At 40.3% G+C, this 22,217-nt stretch overlaps 1 long non-coding RNA gene across 2 annotated transcripts in view; it reads right to left on the bottom strand.

The window, feature by feature from the left end:
- The window catches only part of LOC308199748, a 66,963-nt gene that overhangs the window by 40,332 nt on the left and 4,414 nt on the right, over positions 1 to 22,217 (bottom strand). The gene's annotated exons all lie outside the window — the stretch shown is intronic.

Below are 22,217 nucleotides of genomic sequence, written 5' to 3'. Positions count from 1 at the left end.
TTGCTGTTTGCTTTTCTAAACACCTGTGAGACCTAGGGCAGATGTGTGGTAATGAAAGCCAGTATGCTTTTGCTTTGAGGAATTCTATCCTCTGGTTGAAAGCCTCCAGGGCTATGCAAGCACCCAGACAGGAGCAGACAGCATTATGAGCGTCCCCAGAGATTAAATTTTGGCTAGGTAATGTTTTATCTAAAGCTTCATTTGGACACTAATTTATTCTGTTAGCCCAACTACAACAAAAATTTGCATATTCTCTTTCCATGTCTCCTCTTGAATGTTTCTACAGCATACATACCTCTAGCAAGAGATAGATTCTGTTGTAACACCTTGAGAGAGGATTTGGGGAAGAGGGTAAAGGGTGAACCTTGCTCACAGTTGCTTTTGTACTTTCTCAGGAAGAATACAAAGCTATCAAAAAGGCAATCACTCAACTTAGCCAAAGCAAAACCTGCACTAGCACCTACCCACATACAAGTAGTAAGAGCCATCCACAAATTATCCACAAGTCTAAAGGAGTAAGCATAACATTTTAGTTTTGCCCCATAACTGCAAATCTAACAAACCATGTCATTCTCCACCAGGTCTTTCCATGCATTTATTGAGGCAGGGAAATTAAGGTAATACAAAAGATCTTTGTCCAGGCAGAATTGTCTTAGCAATTTACACAAAGATGTGACAGAGGGCAACAGTTTGCTATGTTATCAGCACTGAGGCCTGGACCTCATAACAGCTTTAAGATCTATTGGTGTACACCACTGTGAGGAAAGACCACTTCCCTGTTTCCATGGAAGTGGATATTTTGGTCCCTCTCTCAGCAATTCTGTCTTCAATAACAAACCCCAACCAAGTAGCCAAGCTAATGGTAGCAAGGATTTGTCCATCAACCTCAAGGAATAGATGTAAAAGTAAAAGCAGAAAAACATTTTTGCTTTTCACATGGCCATGGCATATAATCTTTAAAAACGATCTATATGTCACAGTTGGCTGGAGTCAACAAGAGACCCTTATCACTGGCACTTTGCTTGAAGTCAGCAAGACAATGGACATGCTGAAAGACCAACCATGTTTCTATGTACAAAGAAAAAACTATATACTGATTGTAAAGAATAAAGTAACAAATTTTTTCCATAAAGCCCAACATCAAAATACTTGGCTTTTACAAGCATTAGTATCAATAAAAGTGTCCGCTCTGAAGTAGAAAAGAGAGGAAACATACAACAACAGTAGCAGGGTTATTTGCTTTTTTTCCTGAAGTCCTTTTAACATACGCAGGCATAGAATTCCAGAAGTAAAATCCAATTCTGCCATACAGGAGACAGTCTGAACTTTCTGTAACATGAGCATGCACACATTAATCTGAAAAGATTCTGCACAACTACAAAAACAAGTGAATAAAAGTCTATATCTGGAAATCAAGTACCGCTAAAATACACACTGCAGGCAGAAAAAAAAAAACAGTAATGCTTTACCTGGTAATAATTGTACCTGGATGGTAACTCTAGAACTAGGAATTCCTAAATCCATAATTCTACAAACTTACCAAAATGTTTTCCCTACATTATATTCCATTTTATACACCATCTTTTCACATTTTTTTCTTTGTAATATGGGAAAAAGTCCTTTGTACTTTTAAATTTGTTCAATTACATTCATCTTTACCTCTTGAAAACAATGTTGCGATAGCTATATAGGACTTCATAATATGGGTGAAAAAAGTGTGAAGAAAAACCAGCTTTGAGCCTCTATTTATCAGTCTCGGGTATTACTTCATTTGCTCTCCTTTCTTGTTGAGCATTGTTGGGAATTGCCCTAGTTTGTGTCCAAGCGTCAGTGACCACTAACAGATTTTAGTAACTGAAAACAGCAAAAACACATTAACAAACTAACCCAGTCATCTTTCCTGCTAGGGATGCTGATATCAACTTCAGTCCCACTTCACCTGAGCAGAACAGGAGAACAATACTCTGTGGACTGATCTCACACTTCTACTTCCTGAGGTCCTACTGCCATTGCTACATGCTCCCATTACTTTTTTTTAAAAAAGGAGCAGAGACCTAATAACCACCAGAAAAAGGGGTAAGCAGCACATGAAATGAACAGGTGGTTGGAGGAAAATTAAAATACAGTTCTTTCACACCCATAAAGGTATGAAACCGTAATTTCTCCACCAAATCAGTAAAAAGAGTCAAGCAACAGAAAAAATTCTTTGCACAGATACTACCAGCTTCTGAACATTTTTTTTTTTGTCAGAAAGGGTCACTGCTTACTTGCATTCAGAGTCGGCTTACAAGGCCCCTTCTGCCATACTCTAATTTCAACAGTGTTCAGGCTTCTGCATAGACTTCCCCATTGCATCCAAGGACAGAATCTGCTGATCCCATTTTTTTCAGAATTTGGGCTCATGAAAAAATAACAACCTTCTCTGAATAGCAAGGACTGGTGGGAACTGGCAGGATGCCTCTGACAAAGCAGGGTAGGAACACCCTGGCTGAACTGGTAAATCCTGAGGGAGTCCAGACACAAAAAGCCAGTATGGGGAAGGGAGGAACAGGGAGAGACTGCAATGGACAAGTCACCCATGTGCAAGGTTGCACTCAAAATAGGCAAAGCTATTCTGGAACTGAAATTGAGAGCTGAGCAGAGCAACAGAGTGTCTGAAAGTACCTCAGCAGTGGAACGAAAACATAGGAAAAATGTGAGCCTGTTACTGAATATGGAATTGACCCATATATGAGAAATATACAAGAGGCCAGGGTATTTAATATACCTTCTTTGCATCAGTCCTTTACTGAGGTCTGCTCTCAGGTCCCCTTGTCAGCTAACACAGTTTGGGATAGACAGGATCTACCACACAGAGGAGTCAAATTATGGGATACTTGAGTAAGCTCAATATATATTGGTCCACGGAACTGGACAAAGCGTACCTAAGCATGCTAGTGAGCATCGCCATGAGGCCATTTGTATCATCTTCAAAAGGCTGTGGTAACTCATATGGTCCCCAGCAAATAGAAGAAAGCAAACATTATTGCCATCCTAAAGAAAAAAGATACACCACAAAATTCACCCCCAACTAAAAGAAAAAAAAAAAAAAGCCACTTAGTTCCCTGGATCCCAGCCCTGCCATTCTATAAGCCATTCGGGCACCCTTAAGTGCCTGAGCAAATTATTTGGCAAGTCCTCATGAGACACGTTGATGCATGTGAAGGACAGAAAGGTGATTGGGAACGGCCTGTGCAGATTTACAGAATTGCATTTGAACAGTGTGATTACCTACTATGATGAAATGACTGGCTCTGAACCAGGGAAAAGTAGAGAATGTCATCTACTTTTGCTTTCTAAAGACTTTCTCTAGTGTCATCTGACAGATAAGTTAGCGTGACTGGAAATAAGTAAGTGGACTAAAGTGGGTGAAACACTAGCTAGACTTTCAGTGTCAACACTTCAAATTGACAGTCAGTTTTGTTTTTTAAATGACTAGTATTTCTTAGGGTTTGATGTTTGAGTTAATGATTTGAGACTTCGTCACCTGTGAGCTGGTCAATGGTGTTAGGGGACACACCTCAGTAAGTTTGTGGATGGCACCAGACAGCAAAAGGGAAGGAGGCTGACACACTGAAAGAGAGGACTGCCATCCAGAGGGGCCCTGACAAGCCCAGAGAAAGGGCCAACAGGAAGACTCAGGAGGTTCAACAAGGGCAAATGGAATTATCCGCATCTGGGACAGAATGACACCAGGCAACAGTACAGGCTGTGGGGCTAGAAAGTGTCTTTGCTGCAGAGGCAGCTTACATTAGTTACACCATAGCAAGTGTCTCTTCCATCTACTATCAATAAAAACAAGCCTACTTCATAAACCAGCTTCAACATTTCATTCAATTTCCCAGCCTAAAAATAAATTGCTGTAATCTGATAAGATGTCAGAAGGAAAATGAATATCAGAAAGAAAATCTGTCATAATATAGACTAGAAGCAACTGGAGCAATATATTTCATAGGTTTTCTTCCTCTCCTAAATTCTGAGGCTGGTCATCTGAACTAGCCATAACAGAAAAGGGGACAAAATATATAAATAAAAGTCTGATGACCCATGACAGCCAGAGAGATGGTGAACAAGATGTGAATGAAACATTTATCAGGAGCCAAAGTGTAGACATGCCAGATATCCAATCTTCAAATAAGTTTTACCCTACAATATGCTATTGACACCGTCACTCTTATAACTTTTATAATTCTTTCCATTAAACAAAGTATACATGCCCTTTACTTTTTATCTGAGAATGTAAAATCAACTTTGATGTTTAGAGAAGAGAAACTGGACTGACCAGTTTGCAGTGCATAAGCTCAAGCAGGCTTCCATAGAAAACTTATACAAGTTAATACCTATATTGCGCTGCATTTTGTTAGACAGATTGAGTTCATGTTCTGTAAGTTTTTCAAAAAGCAGAGCTAGCATCAAAGTGAGAAGTGTCCAGCTTCCTGTTCACTTTGTAGTAGTTTTGCATCTTCAAACAGTGCATAATCATAAGTGAGAAAATGGATGGAGTCAGCCAGAATTATTTTTGTAGAACAGCAAGTTATATGTAGAATTTCCATTATAAGGAAGAAAGAAAATAAGGAAAAAAGTTACAGGCTCTCTTTGCTTTGGAAAAAGTACACTAAGACTTCCTAGAATTCAGTTCTGTAATATTTTAATATAACTATGCTTGTCTCTGTGAAACAACAGGACAAGATGGAAGATAGAGAGACTAGACTTGGAAGTGCTGGTAAGATGAGAAAAAAAGAATGGCTAAAACACAAAGCATAGGTTCTCAGATGCTGCTACTAAAAATCATTAAACTATCTCCCACCACAAGTACCTGGTGTTTTCCATCTGTTTACAAACCTAGTGATCTGAGCTTTGAACACTACATTTGAATTAGTTCACCTGATCAGATAAACCAGCACAGCTCCAAGTGAGCCAACAAAGCTAAATGAGTTTACAGATGCTAGGGACTTTGTCTTACACTGTAAGAATCAGAAAGAATTTTCTACTAATTACCTTTAGAGGCTTGCTGATGCCCTCAAGGATTTTCCCAAAATCATTCAGTATTGTCACTTGGTCAAGTACAGCAAGAAGGGAGGGGTGGGACTGCAAAGCCTACCGACTGTCCCCCCACACACAGCAATTTCTCCCACCCTCACCAACAGCAGCTGGCAGGGCAGTGAGTGAGGCTTGTCCACAGAGGAGAACAGAGACCCAGGTACTGCACTGCACACACTCTGCTGTCAACCTTAACCATCACCCATCAGCATGAGCAGATGCCTGGTGTCTCATTCTGTGGCACAGCTACAGGAGTAAGTTGGGAGAACGAGGAAGAACAAGCTGTTTTTACCTGACATGGCTTCTCTAGTCAACCGAGGATTAAGCTGCCCCAAGATGCGAGTATTCCCTTTTCCTTACCCTGCCCTGTGCTGCAGCTGCTCTATGACAATGCCCAAGGACCACTGCAAGGAACACCAGGACCTGGACCTCCACTTGGTCACCAGCTAAAATCAGCATCCACACTGCCTAACTACAGCTCCAGCTCCCAGGGTTCAGAAGGCCACACCAGCTGAGCACAAGCTGATCTTTTCTGGAGCATCAGCCAAACTATTTGAATATTTTCCCTGTGTACATTCCAGCAGGCTTTTCTCCTTTATCATACAGACTGTATAGCTTCTAAGTAAGGTGCCAGTGTTTAACTCCACAGAAGAAAATCCTGTGTTTTTTGCCCTTTAGGAACAACATATTTCAGCTGAAACTTTTTTCTTTAAATGCAAACACACGTTCACATATTAATCAGTCTAAAGCATACGCAGGCCTCAGAAACCTTCAGTATGACTCCTGAAGTCAACAGTTACGTGCTGGTGGAGACAGGCTTTTCTAGCACAAAGCCATCCATCCAACTGATGGGCAGCAATACCAGGTCTCCTCAGAAGTCCAATTCCTTTCAGTCTACTTTTATTTAATTTCATATGTATTGGGCCAAGTTACATTATTTTAAGCTTCAATTACTCACATCAGTTCTCTTTCACTTCGTTGAACAGTACTTTTAACAAAAGGAAAGCTTACAGTCCAGGACACACACTGAATATTTAACAAGCAAAAAAATCAACCTGAGCAAAAATATGAAAACAGTTCAGGAAACACTGCAACCTCCTTGTTGTGTGTTCAGAACAGGAGTTAATAGCAAAGCAGCTAGAACTGCTTCCATAGCACCACAGTTACAAGGGAGCACGAGTTAGCAGAACACCGATGCCACCAGGCTGTTAATGCAGAATCTTCACCTGTGAAACATGCTGTGGAGAACACAGGAGGTCAAGTTTTTATTCAGTGACCACATTGCTGTTTGGTGTACCTCAGAGACAACTTCTAAGACCTGGGTCTACAGAGCCAAAAGTCATGTTTACTGTATAGCATCTCAGTCACGCTTGCCTAAGGCCTGTTTATCTTGGCTTTCATTTCTCGCCTAAGGAATCAGACTAAACACTTTCTCAGTAATAGGACTTCTGAGAGCTTACTTTCAGATGACTAATAAAATTCAAAACAGGTCTCCCTGATTTGTTTCATTGGTACAATATTCCCTCTTCAACTCTTGCCAAAGCTCCCCTCACAAGACACACAGAAGTTTTTCCCAAAGCACCTTCCTCCCTTATATTAATAAGGCATTACTCCCAGGTCTGTCATTGCAGCAAGTTTTCTTTTTGCTGACCTCAAGCTAATCATACACAGATCTCCAGCCAAGCACTGTTGCTAGCTTAGTTTTTTTTCTGCACTTAGAGAGTTCAAAATTCACAGAGGTTATGTCATGTCTTCCGCATTATAGTACACACAGTGCATTACAATTATTCTGCTAAACCTTAAGCAATATTAGCATATATAACTAGCAATCCCTTTACTACCATGTTGTAGAATTAAAAAACAATGTGTAATCTGGAAAGTTTTTTTTTTTTTTGTCTTGTTCTTTTCACCCTCTAGATGTTACAATTAATTACACCAGTGGTTTTTTTTGGTTTGCAAGTATTATTACAGTTAATGATGATTAGTGTAGATAATTTTGTTAGGCTCCCATTTCCTAGCTTAGGGGTATCACTTTCATTCTAAAGTGTTGATTGTTTCTTATCTAACTTTGAAAATGAGATTAGATACATTTAAAATGATGTTTCTTATATTGTCTAACTATGTAGATTTATATGGTAATTTAAAATCTGATAAGCTATGAGTGGCATAAGACTGCAATAAAGCAATCACAGCAGCTGACACACTGAAGAGAATTAAATTGAGTCTTGCTTCAAAAGAAAGACAAAAAAATATGTACTGCTACATGCTGGGGACCAGAGTGCTAGGGGAAACATTTAGGGCTAGAGAGTCATTACTTAACTTACATGCAGTGCCCTCATTTTCTCTGTATGACTGGACAGGTGCATCCATTATGTGTTATTTCTGGAAGAGGAATAAAGGAAATAAATGGTCAAATACGAAGACCTGCCTAGAATGACATTGACTGTGAGGATTTCTGTGATGGGACTTGGATTACAGGCTTCTCCTGATGCAGTTCTCTCTACATACTTTTGAACAGACAGGGATGGGAGAATAATAAGGGAGGAGTGATCCCAGTCCAATGGATACAGTTTCTTCTAGAAATTCAAATGCAGGCATGGCAGAAACAAAGAAAATATTGCCTTCAGATTTAAATGCAGCTTCTAAACCAAAAATGGAAATTAAGTTACATATACGAACTCTGCATGGAAATGCCCTTTTCAGTGTACATGAAAGGGAACCAAGAAGTGCAATGTGTGCTCTTTGGGAAGAACGATGCCCCTTGGGACCATCAGGTGGCACAAAGTTTTGCAAAATGGGAAGCTCTACTCTGATTTTCTTCATACAAAAAGTCACCTATCACCTTCTCTAGGAAGGTGTACCTACTAGGTATATGTTCTTAGATGTTAATGTGGTGCTTCAGGGGGAAGGTGATAGGATGGAAGAGGCTTAAGGTATGGACCAAAGTATGCTAGGAGACATATCAGTTTGAACTGTAGCCCTTGCACCCTGGAAACACAGCATAGGAGCCTCCAAAATCTGTAGCAGGAAGGGTTCTACACAGGTCTGAGGGGTACAGAGACACCAGGGCATCATTATCTCAGACACTTCAGCAAGCACCTTTGTCTCCCAGTGAATGACACCGGGCCCTCTTCTCCCTGTCTCAAGGCTTCAGAGAAAAAAACATCTCTGATTACAGTCCCTCTTCATACGTTTGCCCTTCTAATGACATGCTTTGGCTATGACAAAGATTGACTGGTGACTGGAGAAGGCTACAGTTGCAACATGTGACCTTTCTGGAATGTATATTAGAGGGGCTTTGAAAACATGCATTAGATCGCCAAAGGGAGGGATTGGCTGTGCCTTACATAAACGTAGTTTTCGGCAAGGGGGAAAAAAAACAGATACACATGTAAAGCCAATGCATATTTAAGAGCAGCTGAGTCTGTCTGAAAAGCAGTAGTATTTGTGATCTACTTGTTTTAATTATTAATTATACAATCCATATATTTATGACCAAATGGTGATCAAACTATTATAACCACTGTTCTTGCAGATTTTACATCTGAATAGTAGGTACTGCTCTACCAGACAGCTGAGCACAGAGAATAAGTCTTGGGTGAAAGTGATGAAGTTCCTTTGCTCTGGAACAGGGTAGTCCTGAGTTAGCAAGCAGAATTCCCATAAGAAATAGGCAGTGTGATTCTCCTTCACTTTTAGAAAATAGTTTTTGTTTTCTACTTTTTTCCCCCTGAAGTCCTATGCGTGGCTGGAATAGTTGGGATAAGGGCCTGAAAGGAGTTCCTGAACCATGGAGGAATATGCCCTCCATTAGCTTTAACAGGGAAAAAAATTTATCAAATATCCCAAATGCAGTGTCTTCTATGTCTGCAAGAGTTTAAGTGCTTCCCAAGTTAACCAGAGTTTTGAGGTATGAATGCCTCTTCTCTTAAAACAAAAAGTTTCCTGAGCAAATGCTAGCTCTAATAACTCAGATCTGCTGGTGAGAGATTTGTTTGCAAGTCATTTGTCATTTTATTCTTCACTTTTCCTGCAGACTACATCCACTTAGGCTAGGCTGTTAGCTCAGCTGTGCTTCTGCTCCCCCTGCCTTATTCTGCTTTCTTCCTCTGCCCTTTACACACTATTTCCCTCCCTGATGCTACCTGGGCACAGCCTCCATCCCTCCCTCCTTCCAAAAAACATCCTCTCAACACAGGGCACTGCACCCAGGCCAGAGCTAGCACCAGGCACCTGCCTCCCGCTCCTGCCTCTTCCCAAAATACACAGCATAGAGTGAACAAATAAAAGCAATATCCTCCCTCATAGTCCTAAATAGATTGTGAACAAGCAAAAGATAAAAGATTTTGAGCAGATACCCCTGAATTAAGAAGTAAATATTACCCAGAAAAAGATAAGCTTCAGCTCTTAAATCACTTAATGCCTCCCCTGAAGTCACAGATCTACCACGGGCCAGGGAAGTCAAATCCAGTCTGTTTCAAAAGATGAAGACAAGGAGGAGCACTGCAGGCAGGACTCAGCTTTCCATCATGCCCTTTCATCTCCAGCAATCCTTGTTTCTCATCTGACACATCTCTGCTGTAGTCTGCAGTGCTTTTATTATCAGAGATACATGCAGAAATTTTCAGTGTCAAACCCACAGCAACAAAGAGTTCCAACAATTTTTGTGAAATACATATTTTCCCCCTGCCTGGTCAAACTCTTTAGCAGTATCAGTTAAATAGAGCTGCATAAATCCAATATAAATCAACTGTTTTGCTGTTCTTCAGCTTGGAACTCTTAAGTGTCATTAAGCTCTCACACTGCTCTAACTCAGCCAAGCAGCAAGTGGTATCTGCTAATAAAATGGCCTTTTTGTGAGGTGCTCAGAGAGTATCTCTGGATAACCAAGAGCAAGAACAGTTGCATCCCTCCTTTTGGCAAACTGTCAGCTAGGCAAGATACTTAGACTAACCAAGCAATGTATACTAACACCACATGCTCCAGAGTATTCATAATCATGCAAATATCTTTGGCCCATTGACTGAGTTTCCACAAATGAACAATTAGTTTCTCCTCTATAAATTTTAATACACATAGGGCAAACCATCTACGCTGTAGCTGTTAGCTTTCTCATCTCATTATTACACAAAAATCCACTTGGCATTTGTCAGCTTTCTCTGTATATCTTCAGAAGAAAATTGGTCTCAGTATTCAGCAACTTCCTTTTTTAATACTTTTTCATAAACAAAATATTATATTATATTATAAAATATTATATTCTTATTATATATGCATTCTCTATAACCAGTACAAACTACATGTAAAAGAACCCAGTTTGAGTGTCTGGATTAAAGACAACTGCAGTAATTCAAATTGCACCTGTAGCATGGCAGTAGGAACTTCTTCACTGATCTCACATACATGCTTTCCAGCTCAGCTGATGTCATGACATACAAAAGTGAGAGGCAACAAGGCAGAAAAGAATGCCTTATTTCTGTTGGGGGTGGAGAGCACTTGCTTAAGTACATTAGTGTGCCTTCAGGCCTACTGCTGCTGCACTGGCTTGAGGTTCCCGGTATTATGACAATGACTGTCACAGAACCCTGCTGTCAGTTTCAAGGGGCCCACCACTGGCTTATTTTATATATTTAAAGGACTACTCCAACACTTTTTTTTTTTTTGCCATCTGCATGTGTCAAATATTTTGCATCTGATCCATGACGTTTTCATACAAGCCTTGTACATCTGTAATGCGCAGCACCTTCCAAAAGTGCACAAAGCACTATCTGTCACAAGCAGCTGTTTCCTTCCTGCAGCTCCCCAAGAGAGCCCTGAATGTGGATTTTATTAGCTGGCTCAAAATGCAATAGGCCAGGTGCGGAGAGAATATGACAGCAGACACTCACCAATTTAGAGAAACAAACAAGAAAAAAAATCTGTGATAATGCAGGCTTCGAAACTTTTTTTTTTTTTGCTGCTGCTCTGCAGGTAGGAGGGGTGGCAGAGACGCATAGCTGTGATTCCAATATTCACTAAGGGGACCAGGAAGCAAGTTTAGGCACCGGACCCTGACCATCCAAGACTGGCTGTTGCCTAGTTCTTTTCCCTGACCCTGTTTTGACTGCTCTACAACCCTTCTCCACCACAGTGCCTGAGCCCATTTAGAGATATAGCTCACTCCAGAGAGGACAGATGAGACTTCTCAGGATTTGGATTATGTCTAAACAATTGTTTATTACTAACCAGGTTTGTGGTAAAGGACAATCACTCTGCTAGGCTGTGACAAAGTCTTTGACATAGTCTAAAGTATTTTGAACTGAGGAAGGCACCTAAAGTATTTTATAATAGAGCAGTTTTGGAGACCCAAAGGAATCCCAGGTTCAAGGACTGCTTAAGTGTAGATTTCTTAAATGCAGATTTGGCCCATCTGCTCATTCAGTCTAGACATGAACTGGTGCATACTACAGGGCCTTCAGGTGAGGGCCTAGTCCCTCTTACTCAGAGCTGTAAGTGTACACTCATATACCATCAGAATGATGGTGATTATTCACCTCTAGATGTGCCTCATGCTTTACAGACATATATTAAGCCTAAGCCCCTTCTCTGAGGGCTTGTATCCTGAAATGCATTTAAAGTTTTGATATAGAATCCAAATGACCCTGAGGCTATTTAATTTTCCTTTCAAGGTGTTGTGGATTTATACTTAGGCCCCTTCTCAAAAGGCCATTTTTGACCCAATGGCCCATGATGGTTTCTTCAAAGCAAGCTACAGTCTATCAGTCAACTTCTGTTTACTTCACAGATCATTGATACAATGGAATTTAACAGCTGCTCAGGAGCTATTATAGTCTCTCATGTCAATCTGGTTGTCAAGGGTATACAACAAATGTCAAAAGTCTTCAAGAATAATTTTAATTGATATTTACTGACCATACACAAGATGTAAGCCTTTATGCCCTGCCCTAGCTTTTTCTCCAAAGGGTAAAGCCAAAATACCCTACAACCTGAGAATTAGAGCTGCCAGAACAAATTGGTCAACACAGTATTCATCAGATATCTCCTTAAGCTGTAGGAGCTTAACAACACGTTTACTCAATAAATCCCTGCTCTTCGTTTCATTTCTATAAAACTAGCTAAACTGCAACAAGTTAAAAAGGGAATGCTTTTTATTAAGACTTCACATCTCCTATTTTACTATAGGTCTGTCTTTTTTTTTTTTTTTAAACAATCAGTACTTAAAATTCTATGGTCAAAATGTCATGAATGCATCAAGTTTCAAGAACGGAAAGTCAGGTTATATAGATGGACCAATATTTATAGGCAGACAAAATAGTTTGTGAGGCCAGATCATGTATTTATTTGTATTTCCTGCTTTGAATAAGTAATTACTAGAGAAAAAGAAACAGTAAAAGTCAAAAGAAAGTAGAAAGAAGTCATTGAAGATCCCAAAACACAGCCCTGAAATCCAGCCCTCAAAAGTCATCCAAATATGCAGGTCTCTATATTAGAGTAATTAAGATCATGCTTTTTAAATTTCTTGAACTCTAATTTTAGATATAACATACAATATTGATAAAGCAACAGCTCTATTTGAGGATGACCCTTGCCAAGTGACTGAGCAGTTTCCTATGCTGCAAAGAAAGCAGCCACTGTCCTACATGCTCACGCTGCCTCTGTCCCTTTTTCCCCTGCAGATAGAAACCTTCCCCTGCATTTTCTGCCATGGCTTTGCACATCCACCCTGCCACCACCTGAGATGAGGATGGGTCACCTGTGCTCCCTCTGCTACTGGTGCAAAGAAAGTAAGTACTGTGGGTGCTGAGCAGGCCAAAGAAAAGCAGGAGGATAGGTCCCTGTGGAAGAGGCAAGGAGGTGATGCAGTCCCAAGTAAGCATCACTGACAAAGACCAGTCTGGAATGAAGACTATTCTCACAGCAATGCACATAGGACAAGAAGAACGAAATTTTCAAGTTTCTGCTCAAAGCCAGATCAGTGGTGGTTCAGAGAGACACAGAAAGGCTGAACATGGAAACACGAGGCAGTAGCTATCTTCCTCTTTTGGTATTAGCAATCAATTTTGTTTATGTTGGTAAGAAGCCTTAAAAAAAATGTAACCTCTGTTTTCTTTAATAAAAAAGGAAATGGGCAGAGATGCACTAGGTTAGTAGATAAAACATGAGAGAAATGCTTCTGTGACTTACTTCCCAAAGGTAAAAATAAAGAAGTCTGCTGTTTGACTAAAAAGTGTCCTAAACACTAGGCTCTTAGCAAGGAGTAGGTTGAACCTTAGACACCAGTTGGAATGTAGTACTTGGAATCGAGGACTGGGAGGGTTACAAACAAGCAGTACTCTGTCCTCTAATGCTCGTAAGTGATGACACTTGAGCATGTATGGGTAAGACCACATGTAGTTTGCAGTGGATGGAGACGAAAGACTATAATAATTTATTACAATATTTCCTCAAAACACTTTTATATTTCATATGATATACATCAAACTGCAATCAGACTCTGACCAGGAACCTAGGTATTTCCACATCCAGGAAACTTTCCCAGACTGACAGGGCTTCTCCCCCCCCCCCCCCCCCCCCCCATTCTATAGGATTTTGGAGTCATGTGGAAAAGAACTTGAAAGGAAGAGCTAGGATTAGAGCTGCATTCAGGTAGACGGGTAGACATCAGTTTTCATTTCATCAGACAGAAGTAACAACGAATGCTATATTATTACATAGTAAGGGAGTGATAAAATTCTCTTCTTCCACATCACCTTCTAGAAGATGCCTTTTAGAAGAGTTCTCTTAGTTGAGGGTTGTAAACTAAAGGTTTGAGGAAGTGGGACTTAGTGTTCTGCATACAGATTATCACCCTTGCTCCCTCAGGTACATATGTAGCACAGAAGGGCTGGGCATAAAGCTTGCTCATGTCATCTGAGGTTTCTATTTGCTAGTAAAATGCAGTTATATGTCCAACATGCTGATTTTAAGAGGCTCCAGGATGCATAGCTGGTTCTGTACACCCTAATCATTTAGTCCTCAGCTCATTTGTGGAGTAAAAATTACTGGGAATTCAGGTCATTGCTGGGAGATAAGATCCCTTGAAGAGAAACTGAAGATTAATCAGGTAGTTAGGGCAATTTATTGTGAGGGAACTGCATGCTCAGTCAACATTGTCAAGAGAAGAACTTAGTCTCAGAATAATTACATGAATAAGGCTAAGAGAGAAAGGAAAGAGGAAACTTTCCAGATTAGGAAGGTCAGATATGGAATACATGGCTCGAAAAGATCACTGTGGAACTCTTGATACAAAGGAGTTAACTAAAATTTGAACAAAATTCTTGAAGCCACCATTTTTCTAGTTTCAAGGTCCGAGTAAACTAGCCTTCACATTCAGAGGAAAGAAAATGGGACTGTGTCTGAGCATCCATTTAGGACTAGGAAAGAACATCAACCTGCTTCAAGGCATGTCACTTAAAAATAAAATCAGATTTTTAAAATCCTGTGGGTTTCTAGGAAGTTTCTGGTGTGCTTTTTCATGTAATTAGATTGCCACAGATGCATTACAAAGCTGTTGAGCTACATTAATTGACCTGTTTTCTTTTCCAAAGTCAGAAAAGCCTCATACGTAAACTTTTCATAAATATATTTACTGTGTTGTTCCAAGAAGTGAGACTGTATCAAGAAAATGCTTCTCCTTAAAGCTTTCCACTGCTCTTCAAGCTTATTACCACATAGAGAAGTCTATATCATATCTAGACACGAAAGTACTTTCTGAAACATAGAAGTGAATGAAAATAATTGATATTTTCAATATCAAATATCAAGGAGATATTAATGAGAAACAAGCTATAAATCAATATTCTTAATATCAAAATCAATATTCTATACACAGTCAAATTGAAGCACCAAATATCAGGTAGCTATTAGATCGGAGTAATCAGTAAAACATGCTAACAGAAATCACTAGAAGAATGCTGCAAAGTGTCCACTGCTTTCATCTCTGCAAAATTCAGGTCTTCAAAACAAGCCAGGCTCCCATTTTTTTGGCTGATTAGTTTCCTGGAAATGAACTTCTGTATCCCTGCTAAATTAACAGGATGTTCTCATTGGCCTATGTTTACAACCCTCTTTTCCTTGGAGAAATCCCTAAAGGAGAGGCTGCTTGGGAGTAATGCAGGGCTCTAACACCAGCCCTTTATTCTGCACTAGCCACTGAACTCAGCAGGCAGCAAACAGCCTTGATTAAGTTATTTGTATTCCTCAGAGGTTTGCTGCTGCCTGGGTTCACTCTGCAGTCCTCTAACCCCCAACAGGAACTGCTGAACAACTGAAAATAGTCCTGGCTGTTATATGCCATTAAGATATAATGATTGTCTTACGAGCATAGAACAGCAGCGTGCATTTAACTTGAGCCGCAAAGCTTTGGCCTCACTTTTCATTACACCAGTCTACCAGAAAGAGCTGAGAGGGTTTAAAAGAGCTCTGATGCACAGACAGAAATCCTCAACAGGACACCGAGTCCTCAGCTCTCCCAGTTTACATACCTCTGTCACCTCCTTTTAACATGCTCTCAGCTTTTAGACATTCCTAGCAATTGAAGATATTTCATTAGACTTTACAGCATGAATCAGTTCCTCAATAAGTAACATCTGGCTGGGATGGAGGAGACAAAGAAGCAAGAATAAGTCTCTTCCTGAACAAGTGGAGACAGATGTGGACATTGTATACAGAGGTACGACATGAAGCATCTAAACAGCTAATTGGCACTCATAGAACTGACTTTCCAGAATATCCCACTTCTCTTATAAGGGTTTCTCTTATAAGGGTTTCTCACCACACTCTGTATTTCTAGCTCACACATTTACAATAATCCTCAACCCTGTTACCCATGACAATGCATAAAACAGAAATAGCACAAGTAAATGCAACCAAGAGACTTTTTAAATAAAGCAGCAAGTAAAGAACTGCTTAGTGTTCTGATACAATAGTAGGATAAAGACAGTTCTTGTTCCTTAATTTACAGATCTAACCTGAGAGAATTTAAATTTAATCAGTAAAACAAGCAAATATGGTAAATTCTACTAAGTAGAGAAGCAAGGGCATATCACTTCCATACAGTACCATATTTAACTAGCTTGAAAATATGAATCTAAAAGTGATTTCTAAAATACCTTTCCTTTTTCCTTTCCTCTTTAAGTACTATTTTATCATTACTTCCTGTTTAAACTCCAAATACATTCAGGGCAATAGCTCATTCTGTAATCAATTAAAGCAAGCTCTGGGGCACAGAGTAGGGTTTTGGGACTGATAACCACAGAAAAATACATTGTTAGGTCTCCCTGCAATACTTTTCAAAAAGAGTTCTCACGTGTGTTATTAGGCTCGTAATTTCTTAAACACTACAGATATTAGCATCAGCATAAAACCACTGTTCAGATATCCTCCTTTTTTCTGTCTATTCCTTCTCTAAACTTGCTATCTTCTTTAAAGAAAAGTTCTCACACTCAAAAATTCTTCTTCCTCTTGTCAGCAAGACACTTCATTCTCTTGCTTCAAATCCCTCCATATAACCTACATTTCACTAAGATTGACAGTAGCGCTCTAAATGCTGTCAGTATAGCATCCTATCTTACAATTCTACTCTTATCTTGTATATCATATTTGTCTAAAATCAAATTCTTAATTGCTTGGGGCTTAAAGTTGCCTCTCTGCCTTGCTTTATCTTAAATCATTCCCAGGTCCAAGCGCTTCCCACCCTGACTGGTTAATCCGTAGGAGCTATGGGATCACTTCCTGACAGCTAGAAGAACAGCTGAGGTTACCATACCAGTGAACTAGGAATCAACTGAGCACATAATATTTCAGCTCCATGTTTTCCACTCCAATGGAGCATCACTGCCATAGGACTGGTTACATGGCATAGGAATTCCCATGCCGTAGGAATGGTTACATTCAGAAAGTTGCCAAGGTCAGCTCATGAGCAAGGTCAACTCATGTTGTTTCATTTTCAGAGATATCCTGCTAGAGTTGTGAACATACTTCATTTTCCTTATTTTAATAAACTAACATGAAGTGACTGTAAATTATTAATCTCACATATACTATACCTAACTTTAAGGACAGTAATCTGAAAAGGAAAAGTGAGAACCATGAAGTCTCAAAGGAACCAAGCGTAGGCACAGGAACTTAGATTGGAAAATACAAGGTGCTTTGTGATAAATAGGGAGGGAACATTAACTTCACAACAGGAGAATATGGCAAAGATTAAACATTCAAGACTAAAAGTAGTATAGTAGTACATATACTTCAGACAAAAATGGTGGAATAAAATGTTAAGCTTTTCTAATAAATAAGAAAACCTTTCTTTGGTGCTAATTATATGAACTTAATGGAACTCATCCCTGTCAAAATATTAAAACTAACTCACCCCAGGAGTCCTGACTGTATGAAACATACATCTCTCTACTGCTTTTGAAGTATCAGCATATACCAGTAAGCTTTCTAATTGACAATTTTTTAAAATATAGAAAATATTCATAAACATAAAATGAGCAAATTTAAAGCCTTGAAGGTCTTTGCTTTTTATCTCACCAACACTTCAGTGCATATCTTAAGTACTGAGAGCACAGATTTTTACAGAAGGTACCTCTAAGAAACTGTCCAAATCATTACTGTATAGAGAGTTTCTATTCCAAGGAAGAAAAAGCCATGTTACACTTGGCCATTGTTTCCATACACCAGGGCATTGAGGGTCTCAATCTGCCTTTTTAGCAAAATAGCTGCATGCAGCTGAGGCACAAAAGCAAGCAAAAGCAGCCTTTAATCACACCATTTTTCTCATCCTTAAAACGGAGATTTAGGCATGTTCTAAGTGGCAATAACCACATGGTTTCCAATGTATCATGGTGGAAGAATGGCAGAGCAGGAGTGAGGCCTCTTCCTTGACCATGCTCACAACTGTGTGCCTCCTGCGTGAACTGCAGAAGAAGCAAGGACTGAAGCCCTCATATCAGCACTGAGGGGACCACCAGGCCAGATAGCTGTGGGCATTTCGTGACACTTAAGTGACACAGGTAAAAATGGAAGCCAAGACTTTTAAGGTATTCATAAATCAGGATTCATAAGAAAGAAGCTATTGTCTTTCATCAAGGAAAAAATACATACCTAAATATATATTTGAAACTAAATACCACCTTTTTTTTTTTTTTTTGCTAAAAGGCACAGGAGAGGCAATAAAAATATGAAGAGAGAATTGAGGCATGCTATTTGGAGAGCAATTGGAACATTTTGCGTAGTAGTGAGGATCACCTCTTCAAACAAACTAGCGCAAGGAATCAGCAGCCCACTGTCAAACAGATACACCCATTTCCTGCTTGATGGTCAGCTTGCACAGTCTCACATCACACAAGATTTGAAGCCCCAGCCCTCAAGAACTCCAAGCTCTAAATTTCAGACACACCCACAACCACACTTGAACAAAGATCCTCCTCTCTCTTGTGGCTGAGCATTCACCAGCAAATTTCAAATGCAAAGTATAGGGATAAATAAAAGCCTTTCACCACCATCCTAGAAAACCCAACACTAGAAAGGGATGCTTTCAGAAGCATGTAAAGCATGGATCAATATTTGAAGTTTTATATGCCCTTTTGGATTATCTCACTTTCCTGTACTTGTTTGCCATCTTTAATCACCTAGCCTAAGCAAAGGTCCACTTCTACAACACAGAGGCTTCAGCTCCTCACTGTTTTGGGGAGTTATGAATCTGCAAATCAGTTTTAATTGAAATACTACGGCATAGCATAGAGGTTAGAACAAGCTAATCAAGGCACTACATCTGAGATGAAAAGTCACTGATCCTAAAAGAGAAAGTCAAGAAAGTTATGGTTTAACATTCTCTTTGATCTGTGTGCAACTTCACTATTTAATTTGCTTCAGCTTGAAGAAGGTGGACAAGGAAGAGAAGGTTTTACGGGAGAAATGATTTCACATTAATCCAGCTTCATTTGAGACTTCTGAAAAGCATTAACTTCTATGCTATAGATCTGTCTTTTAGAATTTCCCCACACTCATATGGTTTAACACAAAAACAAAAATATTTTATATTGATGTGGCCCTTGAATCACTTAGATCATGTTATATAGGAGATGTGTCTCACCAAAGGTAACAGTCTTTTGAATAAGATTACTAATTAAAAACCTACAATTGCAAAATTTACAGCTAAAGCTAGCCCTGTAGTTAAGACTTCTGAGAGGAATAAAGTATGAGACATGGACTGCTATGGAACAGCAGTAACGCAACTCCTTGAGACATATTGCAGACATTGCATGATAAATCTGGATAATACGTAACACTCTCCAGAGTATTTTCAATGCCATATCAAGCAAAAGAACAGACGGTAGCTTTACAAATATCCTACAGCTCAGAAGGATTCAGACATCTGTCTGTGAAGGCACTGGCATGACTCCATTCTATTCTTTGCGCCCAAACCCATGCCACACAGCTTCAGGACCAACAGAGGGATTCGAGATTGAGACCAAGGTCCCTCCAGCTTCTCCAGCAGACCGCCTTCTTGCTCACAGACCCTGGCAACAGCCTCCTTTCTCACTGCTTTGCCACTCACCCTGAGTACCAGTCAGCATGACACACTGAGCCAGCTTTCTGCCCAAGGGACTTCTCCAAGTTAGCACATGTGCCTTTCCTGCCAGGCTTCCTACCTTCCAGAAACAGAGTATTTGTGCTTTCTCCCAGGCAGTTTCCTTCAATTGGGCTGACTCATTCCTCAGGGTGTTTGGGAGGCATTAGATGTGCTGCACCAACTGGCCACCACACCACTGTGGGGTGCTGACTCTGACACTGTCCCACCATCACATATCACCTGACCCCAGGGTACTGCAGAAGCAGTAACTCTGCAGCTGGGGTGCTTCACACTCTTGTACTATGCGTCTTTACAGAGGACATGACTAATCCAATCCTTTTAACAGGAAAAGATGTAGAAAGAGCACAGGCCAGCACAAATATTAGGGAGGTATAACCTCCCAAAGCCCCTTGATCCCTTTCCCTCCTTCAGCCTTCCCAATAGAGCACACCATGAGGTGCTTTATGTGCAGGTTTTTTTTGTTGTTTTTCCTCCCACCCAGCCTCACCGAAGAGCTGATGAAAGCCAGCCCCATGGTCACATTAGAGGTCCCAGGGTACCTCTTGTTAGAAGAGAATAAGGACTTTTTGTGCTTTCTTCAGCCAAGCGCTCTTCTCCCAGGGCAATGCATGAAGTACCTGCCAGCTGTCTTCCATCTAGCAGGGGAAGCTCAATGCTTTTTCCATAATGAAGGCCACCGTATACATCTAAGCTATTAACTAAAAGACAAACAGACACTTTTTGATGAAAAGATGCAACTCTGTGAGGTAGAAATGGGTTAATAAATGTGAAAATGAATCTTCCAAGGATAATGTGCCAGTGTCAAGCAGCAAAGCAGCTGAAGCACAGTTCCGACATCTCCTCAGGACGCATGATATTCTCATAAAATCTGAGCAGGGGAGAAACATTTGATGTCTGGCCCTACCATTTATATTTTTAGAAGGCTACACAACAATACTCTGACACCCCCTGAGGTAGCTAATGGTTCAACAGCCCTGTACAGAGAGGTTCTGCCTCCTTTCTAAGGCATACAAATCCATAAACCTTCACTGACCTGTAGTGTCAGTATGTTCCTGCCTGCAGCCCTTTTTTTCTGCTGCGTTAAAAAGCCTGATGAGACTGCTTATTGAATTTCTTCCTTTCAGCATCAAAAGATACTGGCCATGCTCTCCAATTATTTAATAGATTCTGCTACAGTGGAGATCACTGATTCATTTTCACTAGAGATATCCAGTCATTGTAAAGAGCAATTATATATAATAACATCCTAGCCGTTCTCAAATGTTCTTTTATCAGACACACAGTCCAGTGATTACAGAGACAGCCAATGATCTGATATTGATAATAAAACTTAATGTCTTTGGTGTTAGTTTTACCAAAATAGCAGTGGTCTTGCTCTGCAGACCCCAGCACACTCAAAATGCAGTGGGACTGTTGGGGTTGCATTTTGTTTTGATTTATATTTATTCCATGGTCATTCCTTTAAAGCCTCAGAAAAAGGTGTCTCTGATTCCTCCGATTATTTTTTTTTTTTTTTTCGCTGTTCAGCAGTGCTGTCTGGAGGAACAACACAGGAAAAGGGGAGTTCCTGAGCTCTAAAGCCAGCTCTGTCGCTGGGCAGCCTCAAGCAAGGCGCTTTGTCTCAGTCTTTCCATCTGTAAAACGTGGAGCATAAAACTTTCCTACTTAACGGCACACAAGGGACAAAGATCAATTTGTTAATGGCTGAGCATTAGCACTGTGCAGAGTCCTTTGAACATACATGTCCTAAAAATACTAAACCTTTTTGCCCTTATTCACAGATTACTTTACAGATCCACAGACTAAAGCATTCATTTTCTAAAACTTTCCCTGATATAAAAATTCAGCAGGAGCTATTTACTGAGGCATGTCTCTCAATGGCTCTGAGGTGGCAAGTACAAGTAAAAAAAAGAAAAAAAAACAAAAACTTTTCCTAACCCTTCATTTGACAACTGTGATATAACTAAAACCCAAAATAGGCTCGTGAGGTTCACAGGGCTTGCTTGACCTGAAAGCACAAGCTGTGAAGAGCAAGATGAGAGTATCCACCTTCCACAGACTGTTCTTGAATCCAGCCTACTGACAAAGGCTGCAGCAATGCCGGATCACATCCCATCAGCATTTGGCTATTTGCCTGATGTGTAGCACACTAGCATGGTTCCTGCTCGACCAGGGACTGCAGCCACCAGTTCCTGCTCATAGCATGTACACAGGTGAACCCTAGGGGCCATATGGATGACATGCATACAACAAATCCACCTAGAGCATGTCAACTAACTGCCTAGGGCACACACTGTTCCTTCCCTGGGACTGGGAGCTGCTGGACATACCTCTCCAAGATTCCACAGGCAGAAGCCTTAAGGAGTCAAGCTTTGGTAACTGGAAGGCACCAAGTACAGACTTTAGTGTGGAATAACAAGCCATTGCTCCTCTGGAAAGAGTATGGGGTGGGTGGTCACCTTTAGTCAGTCACATTAGTTCAGATACTGCACTCAGGCTGGAG

The sequence above is a fragment of the Anser brachyrhynchus genome, assembly GCF_964034855.1.
Source record: "Anser brachyrhynchus genome assembly, chromosome: 1".
Taxonomy (NCBI): Eukaryota; Metazoa; Chordata; class Aves; order Anseriformes; family Anatidae; genus Anser; species Anser brachyrhynchus.
The sequence above is the reverse complement of the archived record's forward strand: the minus strand, read 5'-3'. Positions and strand labels throughout refer to the sequence as shown.